Here is a 19,155-nt window from a genome sequence, read left to right on the forward strand (position 1 = left end):
TGAAGAGGTTCAGGCAGGATATCTTGCAGGTGTGCAGAGAGCATGATGTTGGTGTCACTTCTTGCCATGTCATGAGGCACTTAATGCCTTCTCCTGGAAAACTTGAGGTGTTTAATTTTCCAGGTAGTTCAAGCCCAAAACATCATGTCTAAGCTGGTCTGAAACACGAGGCAGAGCAGCACTCATTGTCCAAGCTGAGAGCAGTGAGGCAGAAGCATGTTGTCTGAGCAGAACACAGAGCAGGGCAGCACAACTGCTTGTGACTCAGCTCATTTGTATTATTTGCCCCAGTGTAAGGGCTCCTTTGGCCACAGAGGATCGCCAGGCAGAATGGCATTTGCAAAACTGACCACAGCAGGTGAAACCAGGCCTTGCTTACCCTTACATGGGCAAGACACTAACAGGCACCTAAACACCTATCACTTTGGGAGGGGGCACAATGGTCCAAGCCTTTGTTTTCCTCCCACCCTTGTTTCCCTCATCAGCAGAAGGGTGGGGCAAGCCAGGGCATCTAAGAGGCCTATTAGCCTTCCACCACAGACCTTTAAGATCATCAAGACCAACCATAACCCAGCTACCATGACCATGAAACTGCATCCTGAAACACCACATCTACACACTTCTTGAACCCCTCCAGGGATGGCAACTCCACCACCTCCCTGGGCAGCCTGTGACAATGCTTCACCACTCTCTCAGTAAAGAAGTTTTCCCTAATATTCAATTTAAACCTCTCCTGGCACAGCTTAAACCCATTTCCTCTCATCCTATCACCAGTAGGACAAGGGAGGTTATTCTTCCCCTGTACTCAGCACTGGTCAGACCACACCTTGAGTACTGTGTCCAGTTCTGGGCCCCTCAATTCAAGAAGGATGTTGAGGTGCTGGAACATGTCCAGAGAAGGGCAACAAAGCTGGTGAGGGGCCTGGAGCACAAATCCTATGAGGAGAGGCTGAGGGAGCTGGGGCTGTTTAGCCTGGAGAAGAGGAGGCTCAGGGGTGATCTTATTACTGTCTACAACTACCTGAAGGGGCATTGTAGCCAGGTGGGGGTTGGCCTCTTCTCCCAGGCAACCAGCAATAGAACAAGGGGACACAGTCTCAAGTTGTGCCAGGGTAGGTATAGGCTGGATGTTAGGAGGAAGTTCTTCAACAGAGAGAGTGATTGGCATTGGAATGGGCTGCCCAGGGAGGTGGTGGAGGCACTGTCCCTGGGGGTCTTCAAGAAAAGTCTGGATGAGACAGTTAGTGCCATGGTCTAGTTGACTGGATAGGGCTGGGTGCTGGGTTGGACTGGATGATCTTGGAGGTCTCTTCCAACCTGGTTGATTCTATGATTCTATGATAGTTACTTGGGAGAGGAGACCAACACCGGCCTCACTGCAGCCTCCTTTCATGTAGAGAGCAGTAAAATCTGCCCTTAGCCTTCTCCAGACTGAACAACCTCATCTCCCTCAGCTGTTCCTCCTAAGCCTCAGCTGTTCCTCCTAAGCCTCAGCTGTTCCTCATAAGCCTCAGCTGTTCCTCATAAGACGTGCCCTTCAAACCTTTCACCGGCTTCCTTGCTCTTCCAGTGGAGACTAGTGCCCACTTGCTGATCCACGGTGATTTCCACTTCAGCCCATGCTATGGTAAGAGCAGTTAAGGCCCTGTGTGCTAGATTTTGGGCAGCGTAGAGGCTTCAAGAACAGTTCCCTCTAGGATGCCGAGGACGCTGTCGCACCTGGTCTTGGAAGTGCTGGCACATCCCTCCGGCGGCAGCGCTAGAGGGCGCTGCTGTGATGCCAGTAGCTTTCCTCCCCTTTATTATCCTCAGGGATGTTTTGGGACGAGTTTTGTTTATTCATCTTGTTCTTGTTGACGTTTTGATCCAAGTCAGTGAAAACACCTCAGAATGTTTTTCAGCTGTAGGTTTTGTTGGTCTGATCACATATGAAGTACTGTTTCTCAGCATCAGCAAGTGTGTCGCTGTAGATGTGAAAGCAGTTGCTATGGGGTGCAAGGGCATGGTCAGACATTTGCTTAAGCTCTGGCTGTATTGTTTGGGCTTGCTTAGGGTGTCAGAAACTGCATTTGAGCCAAACGAGGATTGATCTCTGCCTTTTGAAACCTTCACACGGGCTGAGCACCACAAAAACTGTATTGCTGCAGACAATTCTAAAACTATGGTCCAAAAGCCATAGGGTCATTCACTTCAGCTCTGCCCTTGGGGTTCAGTTATTTCTCCCTCTACAGGAAACTAAGAGCAAATGTTGGTGTTTCACTGAGCTGCGGTGCAGGTGAGATTTCTGTGAGTGATGTGGTTTATCCCAGCAGTTCCTGTTCACTCAGATTACTTTTCAGAGTATTTCCTTCTGTTAACAAAAATATGCTGCTTGCTCTTAGAGATGCAAAATGTATTTGGAAGAACTAAGAGTTAAGATGAACTAGAAGTTAGTTGCATTACCCTTAAGAAATTCCAAGTCATTAGGATAAAACACCATTTAACTTTCTACAGAGCAGCAGTAGCTTGTGAACTGCACATCATTTATTCTGCAAACTGCAACCTCATCTTGCTGGTACATCAGTGATGCACATTTGAACACAAATTTAAATTCAAACACAATCTGTCCTCTTTTCTCTTTTCTCTATATTGCTTCTGAGTCAGCAAGGCACTGAAATAACTGCTAAGCGATCTACTTGATGTTTCTAGGGACAGTGGGTAGAGTTCAGCCCTAGCCGGCTGTAACACTGTCTCCAAGAGAGCCACAGTTCAGTGACCCAGGCTTTGTTACACAGCTTGTGTAAAAATGTTACCAGAACGTGCTTGGGATTTTTTGTGGTGGTGGTGGTTGGTTTTTTCCCCTCAATTGACGGTGCAATCAGAGTAATTGAACAGTACAGTTGTCACTGAGTGTGTGACATGCAGGTAGTAAAATCACTTTTTCAGAAAGGAAGATCATAGTTGTAAGAAGTATCATTACTTAACACTTTGTGATGTTAGTATTTGTCTAACACTTGATAGTATTTGCTTTAGCACAGGCTTCCCTCTCATAGGGAAGAAGTGGTCAGTATGATAGTGAAAACAGCATTTTTTTCCCCCTGAGTGTGTGGAACTGCTGTTCTCAAGAGTTATGAATTTTGAACGCTGATGCATTTGATATATCTGCCCTTCCTTTCTGAGCAAGAAAGTGTGAACCAAATGTCTCTGTTATTGTGGTGGGCTGGGCTTTTCTTGGGTCGGCTGACATCAGGAGCTGGTATCTGATGTTGCAAGGTGCCAGAAGGAGTTCCTGAAAAGGAGTGTGAAATGGGGGTGGCTGTCTTGCTTTGAAAAAAAAAGGGTAAGAAGAAAGCTCATTATATAAAGCAAAGGCCTGCTAAATGACTCTCCTGCAGCACCTTGTTCAGTGTGACTTCAATTTGTTTTGAAGAAATAGGTCTCTCCAGCTGCTCCTCCCCAACCCTATTTACAAAGCCCCATTCCTTGGGAGAGCTCAGGTGCTGTCAGAAATATAGTCACAAAAGGAGGGGGTGGAGAAATGCAAGGACTGAGTTAACCTGGCCATGGTGGAAAAGGAAATCAGATGAGACATGGTGATAAATAATCTGTCTTCTATGTATCTGACTCCTACTTGAACCAGATTGCCATTATCTTTTCTATGTGCTCAGCAATGTGTGGCAAACAGGACACCGGCCAAGAGAGGCAGAGAAGAGGATTGCAGCGTTTGTCCTTATCAATCGTTGGGCAATTCTTTCACAATCGTAGCTCATTTTCTTCACTGTGGAGCTAAGAGTCCGGGCTGTACCGCACAGCTGCTGCCTGCAAACAGCAGGCACTCAGGTCCTGCCTCCGCTTTTGCTACAAGATAAGCACTGTGTGAAGCAAACCGAGATCTCTTTCCTAAACAAGAACAGTTTTATAATGGTCAGACACTCAAGGTATGCCAGGCAAATCACAAAAACGAAACCCTTTGCAGAGTTCTTCAAGCTGCAGTCATTTCTGTCATCATTTCACCCCGGAGTTCAGCTGACAAATCTTTCCTAACTGGAACAAACAGGTTTAGTTTGCATGTTTTCTCACAGCAGCTTTGCAGCTTATCTTGGGAAGGATGAAAACATTAAACCTTTGTTTAGTCTTGACTAGTAGTGTCAAAGTTACCACGGGGTGCCACTTAACCTATTCTTGCCTGTTTGCAGCAGCAGCTTGCTACTGGCAGGCCAGGGCAGCTTCCACCGGGGGCAGCCTTATCGGGGCCTAAGTCAAAGGACTGTAGGGTCTGAGGTCTGATTTTATACTTGCACCCACCATGGTTTTGGCTGAACATCCTGTTTGGTGAGTTATGGACAGTGTTGAGGTGTCCCTAACGGCCTAGCATTGACAGATTTGGGACAGCTTGGAATAAATCTACCCTTAGGCTGAAGGTAAATGTGCCATCTCTGTAGCACTGGCAGCTTCCCTATGGTGTGCCATCTTTTGTGGGTCTTCTCAATGTCATAAGCTTGGTTGAGAGCCTTTTTCTCTGCAGTATGTGTAGGACCTCTTCCATCTGCTGGACTACCTATTTTTGTGAACTTGACATCTATCCATAGAGTTTTTTGGAAGTTCTTTATTGCAGGGAACTCAAGCAGAGCCTGCAAGCAAAATGGGGACAGGATTTTAGCTTTCCCTGCTGGTCCAGAAGAAATAACAGTAGTTTCACACATGTTCATGATACCTTCTACTTGCTTCTGCATTAGAAATGCAGAGGGCTGGTTTGTGTCTATGACCGCTCTCATTTAGCAGCCTCTGCTGTGACCATGCAGAGGTGACCATGCAGAGGTGACCATGCAGAGGTGTTGCTTCTGCCTGCTTCTGAGAAAAGAAATGCAGGATCTCCTGAAATAAAAAAGGAGAGGGATACCTAGCTGCAAAGACAGCTCTCACTTCCTGATCTCCACTCCTAGGCTGTACTTCAAAGTCATCTTTAGACCCATCTGCACCTTCCCCTTTCTTTTTCCTCATCTCCTCTCCTTTCCTGATAGACATTGACATCAGGACTGCAGATGTGCAAATGGGCTGAAAGGTTTACTTTCTGGCTTAGGGCTGGGGATAGATCTTCCAGTTGCAAGGCTCCTTCTGACACGAGGAGGAGCTGTCACTCTTGTTTTACAGGGAAAAGTGCTGAGCTGCAGAGACAAACGTCTGGCCTGTCACTGCCCTAGGAGTTGGTGACTAATCCATGGGGAGGGTCTTGATTTCCTAAATTAGTCTGGAGTAAACCATGCTGTGGGCTGTCCTTCCTGTGATCTAACTCAACTCAGAACAGATGTCTAGCTTTCACTAAAGGTTGAAGCTGAAAACCTTGTGAATTTGCTTCTCCACAGCAACCATAGGAAAGTTTATCTTACATTATGCTGTGTATGGGGAAACTGTTTCCTTTGATTGCTGTGTTTTAAATTAGGAAATGACCAATTCAAGATGAAAAAAACCTGTGAAAATTACTGCCACAGAATGTCATCAAAGTAGAAAATGTAGCATGGACACCTACGTGGATAATGAGGCACAGACTTCTCGTTGCTAGTTAATGGAAGCAAACTCCAGGAGGCTGGTTTTGCCTGCTCTTGAACACAGCTAGTATGTCACTAAAAGGGTTACCTCTGTGTCAGTAGAGAGAGATTCAAGTTTGGTGAAGACATTTAATGCCTTCAGCACGCAGTTCACATGAGATAGTAGCGCTGAGTATTGCTAGTCTCAGAGCACAGGTGGGTAAACTGAGGCAGGGAGCTTTTTACCTCTCAAAAATCAAAGAATTATAGAATCAACCAGGTTTGAAGAGGCCTCCAAGATCATCCAGCCCAACCTATCCCCCAGCCCTGTCCAGTCAACTAGACCATGACACTAAGTGCCTGATCCAGTCTTTTCTTGAACACCTCGTGTTCAAGACAAAATCAATGACAAAGACAGACCAGGTTTCTGGCTTTCAAATCTTCACTCTTATTCTCTGCTTTGCCATCTCTCCATAAAGAGATTTCTTACCTATTTGTCATATTTGACTTTATTTCTCTGAAATAAATAAGTAAGCAGCAGTGTGTACACCTGGTTCACAGATGTACACTACTCACAGTGTTTGAGGGTCTGTGACTATACCTGTCGTAACCTAGATAGATACTTGTAGCCACTAAAAACTTTGTAAAGTGTCACCTCAAACTCTTTGAAAGAGAAATATCACATGAAATCCAATTTGATGAATGAAAAGATGGGTGTATAACCAAGCATTTGTTCTTGAGCATATTACTTACATGAATTGTGCTTCAGTGGTGGCAAGAGGTCTAAAAATCAGAAGTCTGCACCACTATTCTTTTCGTGATGCTGCTGGTCTGAACATTTGATTTAAATAGTCTATGTTTTGACAGCATTAACATTAACCTTTCTATGCTGTCACCATTAAAAAGGAGAGAGAAGTTGTCTCCTGCAACAGAGAGAGAGAGAGAGGGAAGTTGTATCCTGCCATACAGATCTTTATGAATAATTGTTCAGCGAGGAAGGTCTCATATTAGAGAGAGAAATGTACTTTTCCAGGGTAGCCAGGGACCCAAGGACCCTGAATTCCTGCTTTGGGGATTCTCAAAGAGAGACCTTTCCCAGGTGGGCCACATGGCTGCCCTGAAAATGAAGCCATGTGTGTCTTTAAATAGAAGAGAGAGATCAGAGTCGGTTTGGAAATGTTAGGGCACCAGCTATCTGCAGTGGCACTGCCTGATACACAGTGTAAGCAGAACAAAGAGGATCGATCTTTAGTTACCTGCTTTGAGTTGTATTTATTTGAGCCCCTCTCTATATAACACACAGAGGGTGTTTGGGGAGAAATGTCACTTTCTAGATTGAGTGTGCTCCATTAGGTATGTGAGAAAGCTTGAGAAAAAAAATCTTTTGCATGAGGAAACTCCCTTAGGCAGCCTCATGGCATAGCCTCATTTGTATGGACTCTGGCAGGGGACCGAGAGCTGCTTTATAAATTCATCCCTATTTTACACAGACTTTTAAGAGTGGAAATTTTTAAAGCTGACCATGTGGCAGATGGAAGTCTTGCCAGCACCTGGTTGGGTGCTCATGTTCTCTGTGAGAGACCTGCTGCAGGGGTTGCCCACCCGACCTGTTGGGACACACAGGTCTGCTCATCCTTAGGCAGACCTTTATGGGTCCATATGGCTTTATGGGTTTCTATCTGGCCCATGCATGTCTGCTGAGAGCTTTGCACTGATCAAAATGAATGTATCTCAGCTCAGAACAGTCAGCTCCCTGCCATCTTCTCTAGGTTTCTTTCATCTAGTAAAAATATTTATCTACCCAAGCAATAAGCTGAATGTAAGTTGGTTTTATTACTGTAGTGACGTGGAATGGTTGGTTGCTGGGTGACCTTGCTTCTGGTTTTATGGTCTGGGCCAGCTCTGGCAGCAGAGAGGTGTGGCCACCTATCACGCTCTGTTGTCAGACTTCTGAGATGATCAGAGGTTCAGTGTCAGTTCTCCTATAGTTCCTGGGGAGCAGTAAATGTTTTCCATTTCTTATGTGAAAACCTGAATCCACGAGGAAGGTCTGAGGGAGGTAAATGCTTGACAAGAGCCAAGCTCAGTGAAATCCGGCAAGGAACCGGAATCTACAACCTGGGATTAGACCAGTGACCGTAAAACGGACGTGTGGCTTACTGCAGGGGTTTTGCAAACTGGGATACTAGAGCCTCCATGGTTTGCTTTTGCCCAGAGGGTGATTTAATGTTTTGCCTTTGAAACCAAAGTTTTGAAACTAATCAGACATGGAAGAAAATGAAGCAGCAGATATTTTGGAAGCCAGCCCTGTCTCTAATGGTCCTTGGTGCAAGGTGAGGACTTTTTTTTTTTCACCCCCTCAATTACAGAAAGTATTATCTCTTTCTGCTGTTTACAAGAGACTTCAGTAAACCATTGCCCTTGGATCAGACTGAACACAACCTCTGCATAAGCTTCTGTAAACAATTTCAGAAATTCCCCAGAGCAAGGTTGTGCTAACACATTAGAAATAGAAATTAAATGGTAACGTGTGTGGTGAAGTGACTGTCATCCACCTCCCTGGAAGTGTCAGATATCTGACTAACTACAGCTTTCTGTGCTGTGGAAACTACCAAAATAGTTTTCTTAGGTGCTTGGAAAATCCAGAAACTTGTTACAATTTTAGCAAAGCCACTGCTTTAAGATTTGCAGGTCAAGCATGTTTAGTAAAACCACAGCAAGCATAAGGTAAGATAAGCATTAACCCTGGGCAAACAAATTGACAATTTAGCTGCATGGAACTTGATGTTCAGCAGCAAGCTTCTCATGTTCTCCCACAGCTCGCTCAGGAGCATGTAACCGTCCTAATGCGTCAGATGTGCTTCTTGTCAAATCCCAGACAGTGATGTTCAGAGATTGTTGTCTGTTTGCTTGTGTTTGTAATTTGATCTCATGTAACAACATTGTCCTCAGCTCACATATAACCACAGGGGTAACTCTGACATCCTGTCTGAAAAAAAACTCTTGTTGTTTCCTGTGCTTGAAATTTGAAAGGTTTCCAGTCTGGAGAGGTTAGCATGTTTATATTAATCTCAGTCTGTTACATGAAATTAAACGATTGGCATTCTTGGAGCTAGGGATTCTACCTCCATTTTGGTTTCCTCACAAATATTAGGAATTTTTGCCTTCATGAATTTTGGAGGGGGCTGGTAGAAGTTTTGCTATTACCTGTGCTGAGGCCAGGCTTTCAGTCCAGACATTGGTGCTTTGGAGAAAACGTCTCTGGGAGATCACATCAGGAAAGTGCCTGGTTAGATTTTAGCTCAGAGCTACCTTTTCTCTTGGTAGGAGTTAGTGGAAGTTGAGACAAAGACCTTAGGAAACTGTCAGTCTGCAAAATAGCTGTTTGCTACTTGATAAAAACATTCTTAGTGAATACAGAAATGTATGTATCTAATGGAAATACGTTTGGGTTCAAAAACTGGTCAAAGGAAGAGAAAAGCAATCACCGACACAATGTCCTGCTGGAACATCTGTGTGGTATTGATTGCTTTGTACCTCTCCCACAGTACTGCCCAGACAGTCGTTTGTGTTAGAGCTTAGGACCATTCATGTCAGTATCTCCAACAGCAAAAACTAAACCAAAGCAAAATCCCCACAAACAAAAAAGCAAGCATCGCTGCTGCGTTTTCTGTTCCCTGCTTTTATTTTCTTGTTTACAGAGTTAGGCATCCAGTTAAAAGGCAGCAGCAAGCAACACTTACAAAAACCCAAACAAAAAAATCACCACCGCAACAACAAAAAGAGAAACACCAAAACCTGGGATGAAACGAGAGCGGTTTGTAAACACTGAGGCTGAAAATTATTCACCCCAAATATTTGGCAAGTGAGCAACAATAACAAAATATGTCCACAGAACCGTCGAGGAGTTTGCGATCAAAACGTCTGTGTTTTCATAGTATGTATCATTTATCTCAGATCCCGAGTTCTGTGGAGGTGGAGTCAGAAACTGAGTTTTGGAAGTAGCATGCAGCTGTACTCCTTGCTCAGTCAGATTTTTCTCTCTCTGTCAGTGTGCCTTGTTTCAAGTGTGCCTCTTTTTTTTTGGATGCTGAGATTTGAATTGGTGGGAGCCTGGACAGGACGCATGGGTGTAGCAGGGGAAGAATATATTGAACAATAATGTGTACTCTCTCATGGCCTTAAAAGTTCATAAAATAGGTGAAGTTTTACATACTGTTGCTTCATGGTTCATAGAATATGATTTTCCTTTTGTAAACCTGGCATTTTCTTGGTTTTCCCTTTAAAAAATGGCAAAAAAGGAAATGTTGTTTGTTTGTTTGTTTGTTCTCCCTCTGTGAAAATCTAGAGGAATTTTACACTCTTAAAATGTACAGTTAAACGTGATGGCACGTTTTTGTCATTAAGCAACAAAGCTGGTGAGGGGCCTGGAGCACAAATCCTATGAGGAGAGGTTGAGGGAGCTGGGCCTGTTTAGCCTGGAGAAGAGGAGGCTCAGGGGTGATCTTATTACTGTCTACAACTACCTGAAGGGGCATTGTAACCAGGTGGGGGGTGGCCTCTTCTCCCAGGCAAGCAGCAATAGAACAAGGGGACACAGTCTCAAGTTGTGCCAGGGTAGGTATAGGCTGGATATTAGGAAGAAGTTCTTCACAGAGAGAGTGATTGGCGTTGGAATGGGCTGCCCAGGGAGGTGGTGGAGGCACCGTCCCTGGGGGTCTTCAAGAAAAGCCTGGATGAGGCACTTAGTGCCATGGTCTGGTTGATTGGATAGGGCTGGGTGCTAGGTTGGACTAGATGATCTTGGAGGTCTCTTCCAACCTGGTTGATCCTATGATTCTAAGTAATACTTAGAATAGCTCATTAACCAGCCCTTCAGCTACTGCCTTCCCATTTTTTCACTTGCAAATCTGGATTTGCCAATAACTTTTGGCTGCATCGTACCGTGGGTACAAATGTTCCTCGTTAGAGCCTCTTTGTCGGCATGGCAAAACGCGGCAGTGGAAGATCCAACTACGAATGCTTGCATTTGTGTTCCCTGCCTTAGCGTTTCGTTTAAGAGAGTTCAATCCTGTTTCGAGAGGCAAGTGAAAGCGTGTTGGTGTTCTTCTAGTTGTGTTTGTTATAAAATCACAGCATATTGTCATTTTCTGCAGTGGGTGCCTCTGCTGTGCCTGGGCACCGAGACGTGTGTGCCGGCTGGCTCACGCCAGCGCCAGCAGGGCCTTGCTTTCATAGAATTTTAAATGCACTTGTAGGCTTTTAAATACAACGAAGCTGGTTAGTTATTAACCTGCAGAAATATCTGATTTTAAAGAACAGACGATTACAAAACAAACTGGATTTTCACCAGCTCCTGAAGGGCAAACAGTACACTGCATCTAGGGGGAGAGGGAATTTGCTCCTTGCGTTTCCCTGCAGTGTGTTTGTGTTGAAGCTTTTTTCACTCTCACAGTACTTGATGTAAATGTTAATGAGCACTCCGGGGGAAATGTGTTAACAAATGTACCTTTGACACAGGTCCACAGCTAAGCTTTGCTCTGTAGCTGCAGGCTGGAAAGATTAGCTGGAGAAGTAGCCTGTGCTGCTTTTGAGGAAACTCCTCTAACATGAGTTCAGTGGAGCTTGCTGCTTTGACTTTGCTGCTATGTTGCAGCTCAGGCTTGTGCTTGCTGCTCTACAGAAGGGGTGCCAAGAGAAGTGTCAGTGCTTGTAAGAAATAAGAGCAAACTCCTAAGAAGGGGATACTTTTAATCACGAATGGGCTGCAAATTAGTCTGCCTGGGCTATGGTTTTCACGTGGTGAGGGAAAACCATCTTGACCTAGTACAAGCTTTGTGGCAGAAATGATCCCTCCTCCTCCCTCAGCGCTGATCTTGATTAGCAATAAATATGGGTGGTAAAGTCATTAGTGCAAGCTGTTAGAGTAGAAAGGTAACAGTAATGCATTCATAAACACATTTACCTCCTCACTGCACTTCTTCCCAGTTCCATGAAGAGCGGATCAGAGATTCAGAAATGGAAATCATTTGGAGGATGAGATTTTTCAGCAGTGTTCAAACCTGCTTTAACTCATCTTAGCATACAGATGTTGTGTTAGTGTCTGGCCAGATTAATTCCTGGGCCTGCCGTGACTTCTATGAAAACATATGCAGAACTGTTTTTCAAGATTTGGCTTGTTCAGATGTTCACTGCTGTGCAGTATGGAATCATGATTTCTCCCTGATGAGAAATAGCTCATAGTTAAGACACTTATAATGAGAGCAGTCCAAGGTTACTAACAGTTCTCTGGAAATGAGGTTGGTAATTTCAGCTCAACCCTTGTGAGCCTGGTCTGGGGTTTGTGCTAGTGATGGCAAACCTTGCTGGAGGAGACTCCCTGTGTTTCATGCAGCAAAGGACAGCACTGATGTTTGGAGTCCTCCCATTCCCGGGAGCAGAGTGTTCTGTGAAGGATGCTGGTGTTATGACATGGCTCTGTATCACTGGTCTGACTCTGACACCTTCAGTGCAAGAAGCCTACCTCATACTTCCATGTTTCGTGTGAAATGATGTCTTTCTGGCTTTTACTGTCCTGTGGAGAGTTTTGAGCCTGTGAAATGACTTGCTGGAGGGGGACCATCAGCCTGTTTTGGTGTTGACTTTGATTTTCAGAGACTTCAGCAAGGAGGAGGAGGAGGGTGGGAAGAATGTGAACTAGCATGTCTGAAGGATGGGTGGCTCACAGAGCAGGCAAGCCTCTGTGTCAGCTGTGGATCGGCACCACTGCCTTCTGCTCACTGCATCTCCATGTTACAGGTTTGACACAGGCTGCCCAGACACAGCTTGGGCTGTGTCTCAGGTGTACCTTGGCTTTGCTTGTTGGCTGTGGTGTGGAACAGCTTGGGGATGGTTTTCTGGTGGAGGGCTTCATATAAGCACTCTTAATTTGAAGTGCAGGTGAAAGCAACATGAATCTCCACAGTGGGAGATCTCCTCGCTTTGAATTGCTGCTAGATAACTGTAGCCTTGACTCGGTAGAACACATCCACGGGATGGAAGCCCTCTGGCACAGTACTGCAGGAGGACGTTGCTGCTCTGGGAGGAGAGGTTTATTGTGTGTTATACTGCTCCTCTCCTCGCTTCTGCAGGGAGCCCTGTCTAACCAAACTGCCCCCAGCTCTGTTTGCACAGCCCTGCTCAAATCTGCTTAGCAGGGATGAGGAGCCTGAAAAGGCATCCCCCACCCCATGACACAAGTGTGGTGTTGTTCCATTGACTGCATCAGCCCCTCTGTGTGCATGGCTGGATTTTGAGTTCATCCTATCAGAAAATAGTGATAAAGCCCAGACCTGAGCTACACTGGTTGACACTATGGATGGGTTAAAAAATCTTATTAAGTGATGGGCTGGCTTAAAGTCTGCTCCTGCTGCAAATTTTGGTGTGGAGGTTGCTGGATTGCAGGCAGGATGGCTACCTGCAAACACCTGGCATGCTGCTTCTGACACAAGTGTTTTCTAAGGCACAAGGGCCTGGTATCTCTGCTCAGGCCCATTTCTGCCCAAAGCCAAGTGTCTTCACCCGGGGAATGTGTGCGGCAGGGCTGTGTGGGGAATGATGAAGCCCCAGTAGAGAAACACCTCCTGCCCTTGTGGGCTGTGTCACAGAATCACAGAATATATCTGGTTGGAAGAGCCCTCAAAGATTATCCAGTCCAACCCTTGACTCAACACTCAACTATGTTTTTAAGTGCCAGGGACACTTGAACTCCCCCAAGGATGGTGATTCCACCACTGCCCTGGGCAGCCCATTCCCATGTTGATAATCCTTTCAGTGAAAAAGTATTTCCTAACATCCAGCCCAAACCACTCCTGGTGCAGCTTGTAACCATTTCCTCTAGTCCTGTTGCTTGTCATTAAGGAGAAGAGGCTGGTCCCCTTCCACTCTCCAATCTCCCTTCAGAAAGTTGTAGAGTGTGATAAGGTCTCCCCTCAAGAGAGGTCTCTGCCTCTCCTCAACCTGTCTCTGATCCTGTGAGGAGATAGCATGTGGCATCTCGAAATTCAGGCTGGGAGACAGGTCATAACCAAGTAGACTAATTGCTTCTACGTCCCTTGGCAGTGAAAAAAGACAGAAGCAGTTTTTATTAAACTCATTCTTCCTTAAATAGCCACTCTCCAAAATGCATTTTGTCTTCTCAGTTGTTATATTTCTGCTGCTGGTTTCTGTACTTACAAATTCCAGCAGGTCTAGGGAGGTTCTCTTCCCTCTCTACTCTGCCCTAGTGAGGCCACACCTGAAATACTGTGTCCAGTTTTGGGCTCTCCAATGTAAGAATGACAGGGATCTGCCAGAGGGAGTCCAATGGAGAGGTATGAGAACAGTCACAGGACATGAATATTGCTCCTATGAAGAAAGGCTGAGCTGGAGCTGTTTAGACTTGAGAAGGCTGAGAGGGCATCTTATCAATGTCTATAAATACCTGAGGGGTGGGTGTCAAGATGAAGGTGCCCAGTGGTAGGACAAGGAATAACAGGTACAAGCTAGAACGCAGGAGGTTCTACCTCAACACAAAGAGGTATTTCTTTATGGTGGGGATGACAGAACACTGGAACAGGCTGTCCAAAAAGGTTGTGGAGTCTCCTTCTCTGGGGACTTTCAAAACCTGCCTGGATGTGTTCCTGTGTGGACTGCCCTAGGTGATGCTGCTTTGTCAGGGGGATTGACCTGGATGATCTCTAGAGGTCACTTCCAACTCCTGTGATTCTGTGGCTCCTGTCTGTCAAAATTTAGCACAAAGAGATACACCAGTCAGCAAATGTCCAAGATCATGTAAAAACTAAAGCACTAAGGGTAATTCCATCCGTAACGTTACTGTCTATCTGTCTGGCTTTGATTTTGGCTCTTTCTGTAAGTAATCCAATTCCTCAGCACCCAGCCAGTTAAAATTCAGGTCAAGACAGGTGCAGAACTCTATCAGGTTTCGGTAACTTATTTGTTGTCTAACTCAACGACAATCTGGTTCTCACATTGTAATAAACTGATTGCCCAGCAGGAGCTGGACTTGTGCCTTGTTGAACAATGAGTGTTGCTTCAGTTGCTTAAAAGGAAAACATAGAAGAAAAGCAGAATTCTTGTTGACCCAATGACTGAAAGAAACAGCATTCCTTAAATCAACAGATGGCAGTTTTCAAAACAAAATCTGAGCAGCAGCCAGAATCTTATAAGGCAGGATGTGATACTAGGGCCAAACCAAGACCTTGAATCTTCCCAGCCCAAACTGCAGGGATGAGCTGGGAGCTCTGCCTGGTGACATTAGTTCATGTCTCATAAGAGCTGCTTGGGCATGCACCTACCTGCTTTGCAGTCAGGGAATTTAATTATTGCTTCCACAACAGCCCTCACAGAGTACCCTCTGCATGAAATATGCATTCATACGAGATATGTCCCATATTATTGTGTTTTCTGTTTCCACATATGGAGTTAAGGTTAATGTTCCATACACTGTGGACAAATAGTAGTTGCCATGGGTACCACAGCCTTGAATTTTCCGTCTCCCGTGTGATTAAATTCCCCACCTTAATTTTACGTTATTGGTTTATTTACGTAGCTGCTCATTTCCTGGGTTTGCTCTCCTTGAGAGAGCAAAGCAGGATGTTTCACAGGCCACTTCTGTCTTCTCTGGCTTTTGCATTTTGCACAGCAATTTTAGAGAAAGTCGAGGGTACTTCTTTACAAGGTGCATCAAGCAGCAGGAAATACCCCAGAGTGACAGCCAACGCTCCAGATGCTATGTGAACCCTAGGCTCTACAGTGGATTCCCTGGCTTCTTAAAGCCTTGGCTGCTGGGGAGCCCCCAGCCTCACTGGGCAGCCTGCTCCAACACTGTTACAGCTATCTCTATGTGGAGTGAGCCCTCCTCCTCTTGTCCTGTCTGCAGGAGATATGGAGAACAACTTTATCTGTTCTCCTCCACACGAGGCTAATGCTGATAACAGCCAGAGCGAGCAGTCAGCCTGCCTGCTGGGTTTCACGTGGGGAATCTCTGGTGGAATCTGATGGGGTTTGAGAGCTTTTATCTCAGGCCCTACAATAACAGAAGGGCTGATGAGATTTGGAGGCCTTTGCAGCACTGCTAGCTGCTGTCCCAGTGACTTGCAAACGGTCCAAGTGTTTAGGTTTATTCCATAATCCTAGCCCTCCAGAAAATGGCATAAAATAATATTGAAATGGGAACCACAAGCTATAAAAACATAGCTCTAGTCGGTAAGTAAAATGAATAAGTAGCTGTTAAATGCAAAATGAAAAGGCATAAAAGGACAGTGGGAGCTTTTGCTGTTTAATCTGAAGTGATCTATAAATAAAGCTAGGTTGCTACATATTGACAGAATTGCTCACCCCTAATTTAAGTCATATCATAGGCAGTGGAAAAAGTGTCCCATAGACCTGACTAATGTGGATAGAAATAGAGAGCAATTTGGGAAAGCAAGGATATAATGCCAGCCTTGTGACTGCAGACCCTGCAAGGTGGACCTCAGTGCTGTCAGCTGAATAGTGCTTTCCTCCAACAACCATTTATGGCGATTGAGGTCAATTAACTGGCACTGTTTACTTTGAGGCCACGATAATTAAAGCTAAGAGTGTCATCTGCGTTGTAATTAACATGCTCCTCTGCTCCTAATTCATTCTGACAGCATAGATTAATGATGGTAAATGACACAAGAGGATTTATCAGGAGATGACTCTGCAGGCTGCCTCAGACAATCACAGGAAGCCATTGTTAAGTTTAGGCTATTGTCCTGGTTTAATCGTGTGTGTTTGTGAACTCATCCAAGGGCTTTCCAAAGACTTAGAATCCCTAAGAGCCTGAGCCACACTTGTAAATGGCTGCTGACACTGCACTGATTTTTTCCAGTATCCCAGTGCTTGTAGGTCCCTGCTGATGTCTGTAGGAGCTGGGACTGATCAGTGTCTCACTAAATCAGATTGCTTTGGCAAATGTCATTCTGTCGTGAGGTTGGGCAACAGGGTCAGCCATGCAGTGAGATGCCTATCTCTGACTAGGCAGCCTTGTTTGGGACCAGTGCTCTTCCTCCGTGGCAGTGGAGCCTCCTCCTTTGGTAACTTGGGGAGGAAGGGCCTTTTCCTCCAAAACACGGTGCAGGGTCACAGTAACTCAGCAGTCTTTTTTGCCAAGAACTGCTGAGCATCTAAACAAAGGGTGGTCAGTATTTTGAATATAAAGGAGATGATTCCTCAAAATGAGTTCCCTGCAAGCTTAGAGCCTTAAACTTTTTCACTACTTTTGCTTGTGAATCTTGACTTTCAAGCCAAACTGGTAATGGCTGGCAGGACAATATCTTGTGAAGCTCAGCAGAAAGTAATAAATATATATATATAAAGTAAAATCTTCCAAAGCATATAGGGCACCCAATCTCTGATTACTTCTTGCACACATAAAGTAGTTACATCATTGCCTTTTCTTATAATAGCTTCCTTGTGTACACAAGGACTTAACCTGTCTTATTTAGACTGCATCACATATTGCTGCAAGAATACCTGATAAACAAGCTGGTCAATGTCAATAAAGAGGAATTAATACGTAGGAAACTGGTGGAAAAAAAAGAGTGAGCTTATAATGGAGATTTGGGTTTCTTCGTATTGAAGTGTGGCAGCATGAGAAAACAAGTACTAATATGAGCTGAACTCCATTGCCTCCTCTCCCTAAGGCTGGCATTTTTCTCACTTTTTGCCTGTTCCCCTGTTTGTACCAATCCTGACCTTCCCCCTAGCTGTGGTGAAGCTCCTCCATGTTTGCAGAAGAGGTCTGAGACTTTTTTACTACAAGAGAAGAAACAGTGGTATTGCAGAAATGCATGGCAGTGCTGTTTTACCAGCAGCAGGTGTGTGATGGGGGGGCTGACATTTTTCCCTAATGCATGCAGAAGCCCTGTCCTGAGAACTGGGATTCAAACCAACTCCCATCGTTTGTGGCAGGTACTGATCACAGGCTTAATCTTTTATTCCTTAAAATAAACAGGGCACATGAAGGATTTGAGCTGAACATCTAGCCATGGTAAAGCAGTTCTCCAGATACCTGTTCTCAGGGCATAGAGCAAAACACTGGCTTGCTTTTCTTCATGGGTTAAATGAGCCAGAAAGAAACTAATGGCCATAGCCTCAGAGTTGAATGGACTAATTCCTACATGTAGGAATTGTATTTTTGATTGTAGAATAAGGCTCTCTGACAATGTGCAGCAAAACAGCTTCTCTCTAGCGTCACAGTAATGTGCTGCAGTGCCAGAAACAGCTTATTTTAGGTACAAGTGACTTTGTGAGCTTTGCTTCTCCATACACTCTTTTCTTTTTTGCTTCTGGCAGTAGAGAGGAGAAGGTGATGAAAGTGGGATGGTGGAGTTAAGAGAAGAAAAAACCCACTGCAATAAACAAACAAAAAACAACCAACCAACCAAAGCCAATAAAGAAAACCCAAACAACCATTTTTTTCCCCAAAAAAAATTACTTTTTCACTGTCAGGATGGGAATTTTCTTAATGAGAGTAATAAGCCCCTTATTTTTTCTTCAGAAAAGGTCTGCTGGATGGAAACATTTTGACCAGATCTGTCAGAGACTGAAATACTAAGAGGAGACAGATGTTTAGCTGCTGACTCCAAGACCCTTAGTATTAAAACAGGTAAATGGTCACTTGGGCCCTGCCTACCTTGACAAGAGCTGTTTTATAGTGGAGCAAGTCTATTGTACATTGCAGGGTCACCCCGCTGGGATCCCTGGCAAAATTAGGGTGCTGTGTGCTAGCAAATGTGCCTGGGCATGGAGCCACAAAGCCTGCATGTACTCAGACCCGGCTTTCCTCTTCCCTCTGTTCGTGAAGAGGCCCCTGCAACATCCTGTCAGTCTCAACAACCCCTGCAGCAGCTTTTGTGGACCACAGGGTCAGCTGAAGCTGTTGTCTACTCCAAACGGACCTGAATTGGTCTCTGTTGCAGGTGATCTGCCAGTGCTATGCACTCTCACGCTATCCCAACACAAGGCTTAGCTGCAAGTGGTTTTAGTGTTTATAGGAAAATATTGCTCTGCTTTGCCTGTACAGCCCTGGGGACATTAGCTTGATCCTGGTGGCTGTTGATTGTGCAATGGTGCTCCCTGTGCTACTTCCCTCTGCTCTCTAACCCAATAATTTCTCTTCTACCAGTAACTACGTGGATGGGTAAATAGACCTGGAAAAAAAGGAAAGGCTGGGAGAGAATGAAAGAAGAGAAACACTTTGGTTGGTTTGTTTCTCCCTCTTCTTCCCCCTTAGGAACAAAAATTGTTGGGAAATGGGTGTATCTGAACTGTCCCTTCTCCCCCTGTCTTAGAGACGTCTTAGGTGACTTTGGAGGGGAGGAGCATGTGGATGAAAGAGGAGGTCTCTGGGGTACCATGACTATGGAAATGCACAAAGCTGGTGTTAGTGTTTGTTTGGTTGCAGAGATGCTTGCCTTGAAGAAACTGGGATGCATCTGAAAGGGTTTATTGTGCTGGGCCTTGCACAGGAGGCTGCCCTGTAGAGAAAGACACAGGTGTGTTGATCAACAGCTGGCTGAACATGAGACAGCAGTATGCTCAGGTGGCCAAAAAGGCCAAAAGCATCTGGGTCTGTATCAGGAGC

At 45.1% G+C, this 19,155-nt stretch overlaps 1 long non-coding RNA gene across 1 annotated transcript; it reads left to right on the forward strand.

The window, feature by feature from the left end:
- The first annotated feature begins 1,560 nt into the window (after positions 1 to 1,560).
- Positions 1,561 to 18,798, forward strand: LOC135182708 (uncharacterized). The gene is made up of 4 exons (XR_010305278.1): positions 1,561 to 1,627; positions 17,276 to 17,386; positions 18,070 to 18,177; positions 18,697 to 18,798. It is a non-coding gene; the product is annotated as an uncharacterized LOC135182708 (long non-coding RNA).
- The last annotated feature ends 357 nt before the right edge of the window (positions 18,799 to 19,155 follow it).

This window comes from Pogoniulus pusillus, chromosome 17 (assembly GCF_015220805.1).
Source record: "Pogoniulus pusillus isolate bPogPus1 chromosome 17, bPogPus1.pri, whole genome shotgun sequence".
Classification (NCBI taxonomy): domain Eukaryota; kingdom Metazoa; phylum Chordata; class Aves; order Piciformes; family Lybiidae; genus Pogoniulus; species Pogoniulus pusillus.